This window comes from Bicyclus anynana, chromosome 1 (assembly GCF_947172395.1).
Source record: "Bicyclus anynana chromosome 1, ilBicAnyn1.1, whole genome shotgun sequence".
NCBI classification, from domain to species: domain Eukaryota; kingdom Metazoa; phylum Arthropoda; class Insecta; order Lepidoptera; family Nymphalidae; genus Bicyclus; species Bicyclus anynana.
The window spans coordinates 14,719,284-14,733,316 of NC_069083.1; positions in this window are offsets into that span (position 1 = coordinate 14,719,284).

The window sequence follows — 14,033 nt, forward strand, 5'->3', positions numbered from 1 at the left end:
ACAATAACACAAACAATGAAACTTAATTAGGGAATTACAGTGTAAAATTATAAATTTTATCCTAAAAATTATTGTGATATAATAAATTTAATTTTATTTATTGTCCTAAACATCGCATTGAGCTAATAATTGAGGTTTAAAGTGTTGCTACATTGTAAAGAAAAATTTTATTTCATCGATTATTGATTTCGATGCTATTTATTATAATTATGCGCAATGCGTTATAATATAACCGTTTTCCCCCCAAAGGGCAGAAAACGATTATTTAGGTTTCAGCCGAAGCTTGATCCACTTACGAGATTACCCTCCAAATTTTGCCCGTTTGCAGTGTTCCTACCCTACATTTCATTGGATAAATGAGGTTTTGACATAACATCACGCCGTCATCTGCCGGCATGTCGCTTGACAGTTGTCAATGTCAATCAGTACTCTCGTAAGCCGGCAAGGCATAAAATTTTAGTGGATCAAGCTTCGGCTGAAACCTAAATAATCGTTTTCTGCCCTTTGGGGGGAAAACGGTTATATTTAGGTGTTCGAGCCTTCAGCTTGATCCACTTACGAGATCTGTTTATATTCTGCCGGCGATGGCAAGGCGTACTGTGATGACCATTTTTTATGATAGTAAAAGAAATGATAATCTTTATACATGTAAATTAATGATCAACGACGTTTAAATTATCAGTGATTATCATAGAGACAAAATATTTTTCTCATCTCTGAAGTAATTAACTAGATATCAAATTTTATTATGATATTAAATTTATTAATAATTGATATTAAAATTATTGTGATTTAATTAATCACAGTTATTAATGTTGATTTCACCCAAAACTAACACACATATTTTTATTAATTGATATTTTATTTAATGGTAAAAACAAAACTTATACATCCCATATATTCATTTAAATTGGTGTAAATATGCTTCACTTAATGCTGTAAAGTAGTAAAGTAAACCTCGAAACATCTGAGGAACTTCTTCATGACAGCGTAGATATATTGACTACCTACTTTAAATTTCTATTGTATTGTATTAAATCTGTATTTACAGATGCTTTTAAAATTATCTGAGAAAGCTGAAAACGTGCTAATTTCAATAAGCTTCGCAGTTATATCGAAATGACTGCGAGCAGCTACTTTAATCTTTGTCTTCCGCTAGACATAATAAACAAACCAGATTCATTGACAAGTCCAATAATTTCTTTACCCAAATATAACAAATTTGTAATATCAGTTTGTACTAATAGATATAGCCCTCTGACTACATAAAGTTAACCAAACCAATGTTTGATCTGTATTTTGTCAGAACCGTACTGTGTATAGTCAAAACATGAACTCTCCACTCAAGATAAAAACAAGATGTCATGGTAAGCTACTTAAAATAAGCTATCAGTTGAGTATTTAAATAGACTTATAGGTGACCAACCATGTTAGAGGTTTTTGGTTTTAAAATTGGTTTCAATGCTAGTCTAACTTTAGGTTGATCAAGTACCTAGGTAATTATCTACTCGATATTTTTTGGGTTTATAAACCTGTTTGACTAACGATTTCTAAAGATCAATAGTTCAGAGTGCGAGTTCTGATTTATTTATTGAGTATTTGCTAAAATGAAGTCCTACCGAAGTAGGATCTAAATGTTAACCCATTCCAACATATCCAGGCTTGATTACACGTATTAATTGTGAATTTACGCCAAGCTGTTTCGAAAATATTCTGACCTCTGTTGCCAAGGACCTTAGTAGTACAGCAAGCACATACAATATGTTACTAAATATGACCTGTTGGTACTCGCGAAAGAAATGTTAGATTGTTAATTATAAATGGTTGGCTCATGGTTCTCTGGTACAATGGAGACCTGGAGAAGAGGAATATCATAAATTTTCTCTCCTATCTGGAGCTACCAGAAGATAGGTTCTCAAGTAGTGATTAAGATGTCTCGAATTCAAGGTACTAGCGTTGAAGTTGGAAATAAGCTAGGGCCACCACAGCCTTTAGTTTAAGTCTTTGATGAAGACGTTGACGAATGGGCAATACTAGAAAAGCAATCATCTTTTAGATTGGCTAGATCACTGCCCTTGTACTGGTCTACTTCTGGTTTTTCCATTACCTTGAATGTTGTCTGAAGAGCTTCGTCACTTTAGAATTTAACCTAGCAATTCTAATAATCGGTATAGACCCGTCTGTAATCCCCGAAAAGTACCTGGCTTAGGTATATTTGAAGCTGGTTAGCTAAATCTAGAATTTACTGCTTAATGCAAAGAGGTATAGATTTATAGATTTGTTATCTTCTTGAAATATTGCATACTGCATACAGTTTTTTCTATCTAAGGTCCTTTCTTACTCTCTCTCTCATAGAAAATCCAATAAAATCCATAATATCTCTTTAAGCTTGTGTCAAACATGTTGCCGTTCATTTTAGAAACAGTTTATGAATATTAAGTTTCTTATAGTTCCCGACTGAATCCTACTGCATCTGATGTTATAAAATTTCAAGTAGATGGTCTTCTCTAATACGTATGCAGATATACTGTATAATGTTTACTGAATGAGGCGAGGAGCATGCATAATTTATAAATATTTATACACTGCTGTGACAGATGCAAGCCACCATGCCCACCAGCGAAATTTCTTTATGAGTAAGTAGCATTTCTTGACTGTTCTTTTGTACTGTCTTTGGCGACATACAGGCGATTTTCCTATTTGTGTTGACATGAGATTGAATTTTCGATAGTTTATATAGATGCCACCCAATATTGGGTAGCTGTATCTACCACTTATATGATGAATAGAGGCAGTATGCTTGAATCGTTGTTAAAAAGAATATCATCTATAAGTAATGTAACTAAGTAGAAGTAGGATGAAATCTGAATTACTTAGCTAAATATATATCCATTAACAAATCTATACAGAGTTATCATTCTACGAAGTAGACATTTTTCAAAAGTTTAAGAACAGAAACCTTCTATGAGGCAGGGAAAGATGTGGCTTAAGATACCTTTGCCTGTACATTCAAGCTATATAAAGCGACGGAATGATTGTATCGGCAAATCAAATAAGCTTTTGTGGGCAAGAGTAGTTAATTAATACGGCCATGTTTTCCCCTTAAAGGAGAAGGAAATATTTATTCGCTCCTAACTCTCTTAATTTCCCCACAATATTTGTATTATATGAAAAATTTTCCATACATTAATTTAAAATCTATCATATAAGACAGATTGACAAACTTAGAGAAGAAATGCAAACAAAGTGTAATTTTGGATCCAGGCACTAATTAATTAAGTGCATGAATATTTTCAGCACTAAGATCTTTTCTGACTTCAAATATAATTTATTTATTTTTCCTTCTCATATTTGGTTCGTGGACATTTTCTCGAGCCAGAGCTTCTATGGAGTGACCTGTTTTAATTGGGTGTGGTACCGGGAATCGAACCCGAGCCTTTGTGTGTGAGCCAAGTAATGTTCAAGTTCCAATAATGACTAAACCATACCGGAAAATATTTATTTATTACATCTTGTATTTTAATATGATAAAGCCAGTTGAATTTCGGTGGCTAAATGGGTGTTGTACAGTGAAATACATTGCAAAAGATTGTGGAATCTCTTATTGGAGGCTTTATACATAGGTCTCAGGCATTGTATGATTTCAGCCCATTTTGTATCTAAAGTGCAGTCATGTATCACGAGTATCTGAAGTGCAACATTCACTGTCACTGTCACTGCATTATGAAGTGATTGTCTGTGAACGCAGGGTCATCTTTGCTAATGCACTAATTAGTATTATCTTCAGTCAAGTGAAGACTGGACTGTTGTTGTATATTCGAATATTCGCGAAGCTTCTGGGAATGATATCCTTGCTTGGTTAGGAATTTTTACTGCATGTCCAATTTTGCTTTAAGATACAGTATTTATCAAAATAAAAAGATTACTTTCCTGGTCTTGCTTGTCTTGCTAAGATAATTTTCTAACTGAACGGGAGCAATCCAACAACATTCAGTATTTATATACCTAATAACATTATAAGATGCTTGGTTCTAAGATTTTATTACGTTGCTCCATTGAACTTTCTGTGCAAAGTAAATTTTTCCTTCCGATACAGTCAAGACGAGGCAATTACGTCCATAAGGAAGGCCATCAACTGGATCTCTTAATATATACAAAGCATCTCAAAATAGAAGAAGGGCAGTAAGGACAAAGAACATCCGTTTTAAAGAACCTATTATCGTATGCATCGATCAGAAAGATTTGTTTCATTGTTGAAAGTAGGAAATAAATCAGGACTCACAGCAGTAGTGAAATAATTAGGTTAGCTTCAAATGATAAGTAGATATGCTTTTGCGTTCTCTAAGCCCATGCGAGCTTTAGACACTATAAACATGCGGTAAATGGAGTGTAGGTATAGTGAAACGCAGTTAATTTTCATATTCCAATGAAATCTTTTCTTCGAACACATCCAGGTGTGATATGTTACCAAGGAGCTTCAATATTGATGATAAAAATTCATTTAGCATAGCATTTATAACTTTCTTAACGGTTCCCAATCAACTTGAGTTTACATACGTTATGTATTCCATGATCTATAAAGATCGTCATTAAGCTGATTACTGACGTCCAGAGACCCTGGTAATTGAAAAGTACTCAAATACGCGCCTTAGACTTCAGGCGCGCAGCCAACAAGGCAGCTGTCAGAGGTCCCTTAAAGGACAAGCAAATAGCAAATAGCTGACAAATAGGCATCGTATACGCCGGCCGTCTCAGCCAAAGCATCGACGGACAACTCAGATGACGTCTTAGTTAGCAAATCAGCCGTGCAGCCGACATTCCAGGCGACGCGTTGGCCAACATCCCAGACGACGCGTCAGCCGATATTTTAGACAACGTCTCAGTCAGCGAATCAGCCGACATCTCAGACGACACGTCAGCCAGCATCTCAGATGACGTCCCATTAAACGACACCTCAGCCAACGTCTGAGCAGCCGACGTCTGTGCGGCCGACATCTGTACAGCCGACATCTCAACCGACATCTCAGCCGAAGTCTGAGCAGCCGACGTCTCAGCCGACGTCTGATCAGCCGACGTCTCGGCCGACGTCTCAGCCGACGTCTGAGCGGCCGACGTCTCAGCCGACGTCTGAGCGGCCGACGTCTCAGCCGACGTCTGAACAGCCGACGTCTCAGCCGACGCCTCAGCCGACATCTCGGCTGACGTCTCAGCCGACGTCTGAGCAGCCGACGTCTCAGCTGACGTCTGAGCAGCCGACGTCTCGGCTGACATCTCAGCCGACGTCTGAGCAGCCGACGTCTCGGCCGACGTCTCAGCCGACGTCCCAGGCGGGACGTCATCTGCTCATCATGCTCATCATTCAGTAGGACTATACAGCGAGTCTGCCGTCCGAAGAGCGGGCATTCGCTAAGATGAAAAAGAGAAAAACTCTCATTCAGTATAGATCTACATAGCAAGTCTGCCGTCCGAAGAGCGGGCATTCGCTAAGATGAAAAAGCTTGTCGGGAGTCACGTGGACACTCGACAGCGAACAATACACATCGGCCGTACAAGATGGCTACGATTTTTTCGTTACTGTCTGCATTTGGTAACTAGGTCTATCCAGCGAGTCTACCGTCCGGAGAGCGGGTATTCGCTTAGAATTGAGAATAATCTCTCATCTAACTAGACCGTTGACAAAAATATCTCCAACAAGTTTCACTGTGCACTATCACTATTTATTAATATTCACATTTAACACTGCTCACTTAACAAAATTTGAAGACGTACTGATTGACATTGACAACTGTCAAGCGACATGCCGGCAGATGACGGCGTGATGTTATGTCAAAACCTCATTTATCCAATGAAATGTAGGGTAGGAACACTGCAAACGGGCAAAATTTGGAGGGTAATCTCGTAAGTGGATCAAGCTGAAGGCTCGAACACCTAAATGTTCCATTTTAAAATTAGCGCAAATGTGTTTTAACTTTTAAAATAAAATATCTTAATCCGCTACTTGACGCTAGATGGCGCTGCCCGTTATATAAAGCTTATCGTTATTTCTTTCTGCTCCATCTATTTTTGTTTCTTGTTTGTGAATCAAAAATTGTAGAATAAGATTTAGTAATAACAAAAACGAAAAACCACTTGTTAATACTTATAAACAACATACGTAGGTACAAACTAGGTAAGTCTATTTAACAAACGCAGCTCGGCCGGTACTTAGGTATAAAACTAACAAGAGGCAAGAGCATAGCATAGTCAATCATATCGGTAATGATATGTACGTGAGCAGAGATGCGGTTTTCGCCGCGAGTGGCTCGTTATCATATTATTAGCCGGGACACCGGGCGGGGTGTTGCTAGCTTTATTTTAACGAATCCACCAATTGTGGATCGTTAACAACCAAAAAACCATTAGGTACAAATTAAACATAATTTAATTTTAACATTATAAAATAATAAAAAAATCACCAGTTAATCATTTCAGAAGAATTGGATTCTTAGACGATTTCTGTTATTGTCAATCAATTTTGTTCCAATTTTTTGTACCTACTTAATACGCACTCCTACACTATTTAGTATTAGGTATGTAAGTAGTTGACTATTGCAGCGTTTTCCTTCGCGTTCTAAACCGGTACCAACAGTGACGAAGATGAATGAATAGAATACGTTCTTATAACATAAACATCCAACTTAACTCCTGTAAAATACTGAACCCAATAATTGAAGTAAAAAAAAAAACAAACCTAAAAAAACCCCGGGACGCTCACCAGAATTAGTAATAACTTGAGTAATCTTTTATTAATTGAATCTAATCAATTATAGAATTTAATTAAGAATCCTCGAAGATATGTGAAGAAAATTTTGACTGCAAAAATATAGAAACTTTCAAAATCGTCTGTGGTCGTAAAATCAGTCCGAAGTTCGTTGTGTCAAGTGCAAGTGTCAAATGTGCCAACTACGGCTGTAACGAGTTAGGTACGTTACCATACAGTTTATGCTTCCATATGAAGTTATCACTTAAAAAAAATGCATAAAATTACAAGTGGGATTTCTCGTGATAATTTAAATCTAGTTTGGTTGTTGTACGCATTTTTTTACAAATAGGGCCAGATTGTTCAACCGGATAAAAGTCCAATTCACCAGAAGTAGTGGAAATTCCACAGAGTTGGCAACACTGCGAACCGCGCTCTTTGCGGCGCAGGGCGGGGTCTCGCACCGCCCTCCGTCCGCCACGCCTGCCGCCGTTGCGATCGAATTCATTTTGAATCTGTGCGATCGCGCGATTCTCTGCCAAAACAAAACATGACAATTCAAGTAAAACTAAAAAAAAACATACCATATTTTTTATATTATTTTAAATTGTAGGTATCTAAAGTAGGAGTATGCTATTAATAAAGCATTTTTTTAATTAAGTAACAGGATATCTGCGATCCTGCGAGGTAGGTAGGTACTTTCGGACCTACAGAGATTTAAAAGGTCATATTATCGGCATCCCTGAAAAACGCCCCATACCAAATTACACGAATTAATGACGTCATTGACTCGCTGATCGTTAGATTCGTATCAAACAAAATTACAAATATCTTTGTTATTTGTGCGTTTATGTTTATAGTCCACATATTGATTAGTACCTACATTTTGAAATTTTATACCTAATCTTATTTATTTTGCAAATATCCAGTCAATCTTTGCTTGTCTCATAAAAATAAATATATTCAAGCTAGTCATCATCCCCAATATATATAGGCTGTAACGAGGCTCATGCGTACGTATTTGTGTAAAATTATTAGTAGGTAGGTACTTCGGCGTCCATCATAGAATTTCAAATTGGTAGACCAGTATCCTAGGGTGGGCACTGGACTATTCTAGGGTAGGGTGGGCCCGGAAAAACTTCATGCCACACAACGCAATTTGCTCTTTTTATCATATAATATTGTCATATTATATAATATGTCAGGACAATATCCTGCGATGTGTGGCATAACCCAATAAAGGGCCCCAACTCAGCATAATGCTACATACTCTTTAAATAAAAAGAGCATGCAGCGCTGTCTAGTGTCTAATGAATTATCAAATTCATGAAGTTTTAAAACGATAGGTGTTTCCGTTCCTGTTAATCGTAAAACGTCAGCAGGTGTTGCATTATTTTATATTTCTTTTTTATAACAAAACTTCACATAAAACCACCATCTATCCAACTCTGGTAAGGTTAGATATGAAGGTTGGTAGACACATTTAAAATAAATAATTCTTTTACTTTCATGAAACCTGAAGCTCTCAAAGTTTATTGTTAACTAGCTGACGCCGCGCGGTTTCACCCGCGTGGTTCACGTTCCCGTAAGAATATGGGGATAATATATAGCCTATAACCTTCCTCGATAAATGGGCTATCTAACACTGAAAGAATTTTTCAAATCGGACCAGTGGTTCCTGAGATTAGCGCGTTCAATCAAACAAACAAACAAACAAACAAACTCTTCAGCTTTATAATATTAAGTATAGATAATATTAATATAGATTTATAGTTACCTAACTATAGGTAAGGTAATAAAAAGATTGGATAGAAGCAGGCGTTACTTTGCGGAAGTTCATTATGAATATATAATAATTAATTTATTTTGCTATTATCCGCAAAAAGCCGACGAACCTATGCTGAGATGTTGCAATTGCATTGCATTGCAATTGCAACATCTCAGCTCTCGTTGTAGAGTCAATATCTCCTGAGGATGCTCCGGTTTCGGGCTGAAACGTACGTAGAGAGTATTTTGTTGGACCTGAGTGACGTTGTCGCATGGATACGTCGGCTTTTCGCGGATAATAGCAAAATAAATAAATTATTATATATTCGTAATAAAAAGAAGTTTGTAGGCAAACAATTTTAAAATTTAGCCCCTTACTCGACCAGAGCCAGTTAGCGACCATTAACGGAACATGGTAGATACGAGTATAGTACCTAGAATTATGTATTTCTTTTCTACCTAAATGAAATTAACTAAATAAACACAAGGATAGATGAATTTTACCTATGCACTTACCTACCTATGGGTAGGTACATTTAATGGTGGGCAGCTATGTGATCCTGACAGTTAAAAAACTTATTTAATACCTACTACTCTTCATCAAAAAAATATTATCCATCTTTTTTCCAGACTTACCTATATATACCTACTTATTTTTATCTCCCACTACCTAAACGAAAACTTCCAAATAGTACTAGGTAAGTGCTTAAGTAGACATATAGTTACCTAGTTGGTACAACAGTAAACAATTGATCTTGATCCTTTCCTATAAGTCCAACTCTAAATCACTGAGATATCGAGGTGTAAACTTTGGGAACCAGTGGTTTAAAAGAGGGGATGATAGCGCAGTACACCGTGACGATCCGCTCCCCGTTTAGAGGGCATTTTTTGTTATTAATGCTCCACGGTTTAAGGTTTTTTGAGCAATTAATATAATACGGTTGAATTAAGAACGCTTACCCGCGGGCGTAAACACCTTTCAAGAAAAATTATTCGTGATGTCAACAATTATTGCTGATTAGTGCTCTCATTGGCGGTAATTGCAGATAGGGCTTTTTGCCACGCGTAGTTAATAATGGTACATGAGTCTATAAGTATCTACTCGGAAAGTTTTTACCTGTTAGTGATTATTTACTGCGGCTTTTTTTTCTGGATGATGACAGAACTTTTATGATTCTGTTCCTACCTATGGGTATCTACATTTCTATCTTTTTATTAAAAAAACACATTTTTCCATTTTTCTATGCAAAGCACCGAAGTCTTAAATTTATGAACCACTGCTGATCTAAATAATTCTGATGCTTCTATAGATTACATGTTGGTTATTAGGCACCTATTTTAAATATAAATTAGCTTCTGGTAAGGACGGTGTTCGTAAATCGTAATAAACGCTCGGCTTGGATTCTCTACACAATAGGTAGTTGCGGCTGACGACTCAATAACAAATATTGAACATCGGTGGACGGCCGTTGGGATGATTTCCAGGAGTTCTTCCGTTAGAGTGCTTATTTGACTCGTCACTTATTGTCCTGTAGTTTGGCGTAGATACTACGATATACTATAGATAGATATACCTACCTACTACGAATTCTAATAGGTATATAAGATTCTCGTCTTGTGTGGTGTTTGTTACAAACTCCTCCTAAACGGCTGGACCATTTTTTATGAAATTTTCTGTCCATATTGGGTAGGTCATCTGTTTTTCATACCCCCAAAAGATAAGAATGACTCGCTCCTTACCTACTATATTTTTTGATTTTTATTTTATTCTGATTTAGCATTGAAAAATACATACCTTAAACTTAAAATTTTCACCCGTTTACCATAAACAGCGCCGGACCGAGGTAAATTTTAAAATGGAGCGAGATCCAATTATGGCGCCTCTTCTATTTGCTTCTTATAATATGCAGATACCTAGGTATACCAAATTATGAGTATAAATTAAGAATGGAACGCGAAGATCTCGACCATACTCTGGGGTGAACAATTGAAAATCTGGCGCAGTATCGTATAAGGTGGACTAGGATTATCAGTTAGGCGCTCTCTAGGATTTGGCGCCTGGAGCGACTGGTCCGTTCGCCGTATGGACGGGCCGGCCCTGACCATAAACTCCTATTTTGTAATAGCTTTAAACCAAAAAAAAACGTATGCTGGGTCAGCTATACAGGGTATAACTTTGCTAGGTATCTAGGTATATTTATAGAAAGACCAGGCGACCCGGCAAACATTGTTCTACTATATTCTTTCATACAAAAATACCACAATTGGGAAAAAATGGGGGTGGTGGTAGGAGGGTGAATAAAAGTTTACGATCTCATACTCGTAGGTAAATCTACAAAATAATCATTAAAATAGGTCGAGTAGGTTGTTTCAGAGGAGTGCAACACGAACACCGTGATATGAGATTTTTTCGAATCCGGTCCGTGTATTTCTTTTTTTCTCTGCTTGTGTGAAGTCTGCTAATCCGCACTTGGTAAGCGTGGACTATTGGCCTATCCGCCTCTCATTCAGAGAGACTCGAGCTCAGCGTGAGCCGAACATGGGTTGATAATGAATAGCTTCATTAGTTCCACGGTTAAGAGGCCGGCATACCAAGTGTCATGGGTTCGACCTCCGCCCGTTGGGACTATTGTCGTGCCCTAAATATAGGTAGGTAGTTAGGTACCTAGTCCTAATAAGTACCTACTTTCATGATTATTTTGAGGAGAAGGGGAATATTAGTCGTATTTATAAGATACTAGCATGCCCGGTGTGTGCTCTTCTTTCCTAACCCTACCCAAACTCTACCCAACCCTACCTTTACCCTACTCTTATCCTACCCCTACCCTACCTTTACTCTAAGGGAAGAGGTACGTACGGTAGGGATACCGTAAGTACCTCTAGCCCTACACTAAAAACAATCCTATAAATAGTTATAAAAATAAATGATAACACTTTTCTTCCCATAAGTATCTTCTATCTACCTAACGGTGAGTGAAAATGTTGTTTAATGATACGCTTTAGCAGCATTTAACTACAAAAACGCTTTTTCAGATCGAAATATTTACTTTCACAGAAATAACTGCGCTACACCGGCTATTTTTTGGTTTATTTTTATATTTTCCATTTGTCACTTCTGCGAACTACACAACCCAACAGGAAAAAGCTGTTGGGTATAAATACCTTCACCAAAAACGATTCTTGCGCTTGACTGCGTTCCAGATCTCAGAAGTGTTTTTATTGCTATAGTACGCGCGTTAACAACTGAGTCTTAGGGCCATAAATCATTTCTCTATATCTATCTCGCTTGCACTTATGGGTCTTATGGAGCCGTCTAGTGAAGGGTGTAACAATGAAAGACATATTATCGATAAGTAAAGTTTATTATCGTATCTTGTTCACAAAATTAAAAAAATTAACAATATTTGATTTAATATAATACATATTTCATATTATATAATTATTAACTAAATAAAATTAATCTTCATCTGAGTCTTCATCATCAGAATCTTCGTCTTCTGCCAAATTTATTATAAGCGGCGCGTGATCTCTAATTAGAGCTTTTTGTAAATCTTTGTTTTGAAGTTCTTCGGCATGCCTAACACATTTGGCCCAGTCTTCTCGTGTGACATTTTCTATGGCTCGGTGGAGGTGATTTTCGACATCTGCTATCTTGAAGGTATTATTATTCTTCGCAACTTCTCCCTTTACTTGTGCCCAAATTAATTCTATTGGGTTATATTGACAGTGATATGGAGGGAGCCTTATTACTTCATGACCTCGTTCATTTGCCAGATGGTCTAAAGCGTAGACCTTCTGCGGGTTACTGGCTTTTACTTTTCTTATTAATTCTTCAATAATTTCGTTGCTGGAATATGGAATCTTTTTCTTTGTCAACCATTCTTGAATTTCAGCTTTCCTCGTGTTTCTTGTGGGTATCTTTTCCAACTGTATCGAATGATAGCTTGCGTTATCGACAATTATAACTGAGGGCTCTTCAAGTAGATTCAGGAATTCGGAAAACCATGCCATATATGTTTCGCCATCCATTTCTGTGTGGTAATCAGCATCCTTTGATTTCACCGCTTTAAATATTAGCTTCGCATCTGGAACGAAGCCAGTCCTTGCAGAACCCGCATGGCAAACTATTAATCTTTGGCCTTTTCCCACAGGCTGATTCTTGAAACCTCCTTCATCGTTGCTTCCAAGCCACATCCTCTTTCTTGCATGGTTTTGATTAATCCATGTTTCGTCTAGATAGAAACGTGGTCGCTGATCGTTAGTTCTTCTAAGTAAATCCAATTTCCTTAAAAAGTCCATTCTAGCACAAACAATATCAGTTCTTTCCATTAAATATTTACGTCCTTCGCTATTTTTCTTATACTGGAACCCAACCTCCTTCAGTAGTATTCTCATTGAAGTGTTGCCGCATTTAAAATCGGGTAATTGTTCACGGAATTTTTCTAAAATTTTCGCCACGGATGGATACTCTCCATTCTCATAAAATGAAGCTACAGTTCGCTTCAACACACTTTTATCAAAATCGTCAATATTAGTGACGGTTTGTGGTTTCTTAAAATTTGTTCTTGGTATACAGGTACTGCCTGATTGTGATACTTCCGTCTTGATTCGGTCCACTGTCGCTCTGCTCACACCACAAACAAATGCGGCCATTTCACGTGGTTTGTTGAAATTTAGAGAAGCCACTTTATTCGGATCACTTTTCAATTCATTGAGAAACAGGAATACGTTGTGAATCAGTGTTCGAGCTTGAGGGCTAATATCGCCATGTAATTTCTTCAGATCAACGTTAGAAAATAAAGTATCCATAGTGCGCAACGAGTAACACATGAATGTATTTATTTAATTGCAGTAAACACATTTATAGCAAAAAAAATACGCAATGCAATTACATTAGAAACCGACCAATCAGAATCGTCCAAATCATTATTGACTCATCATTAGCACGTGCGCAGGTAGCCGTTTATCGATAATTAGGGTGCGCAGGTAGGCGCGCTGCACATTCCTATCTTTTTTGACTTTTATGACCGGACGACTCAGATGATAACGCGCATACTATAGCACTCCTACCTAGAGATTAATAATTGTAAATAGGTAGGTACTAAGAATAAATAAAGTTAAATGACGTACAATACTCGAATAAAAAAATAACAGCGTCTCATTATCTTAGATATTCAACATGATTCAGGTTTTTATAATACGAGGTACTCGTAAGTGGGTATAAAACCAACTATAAAACTTATGTTGTCTATTCAGATTCGTATGCACAATTCATTATTCCGCCTCTATTCTGTTTTCAAGGTTGCATAAATTAAAGTTACTGGCCTTACCATTTTCAAAAATACTTTTGGTAATGGTAAGACCAGTGTGAATAGTGGGTGTTATCAATATTTTCATACTGTTACTATCGCGTTGACATAAACGCCAATTTATATGGAATTGAAACATTTGTGCAGTAGTGCCACGAGATGGCGCTGTCAATTCCCTAGAAATTCGCGTTTACGTTAACGCGACAGTAACAGTATCA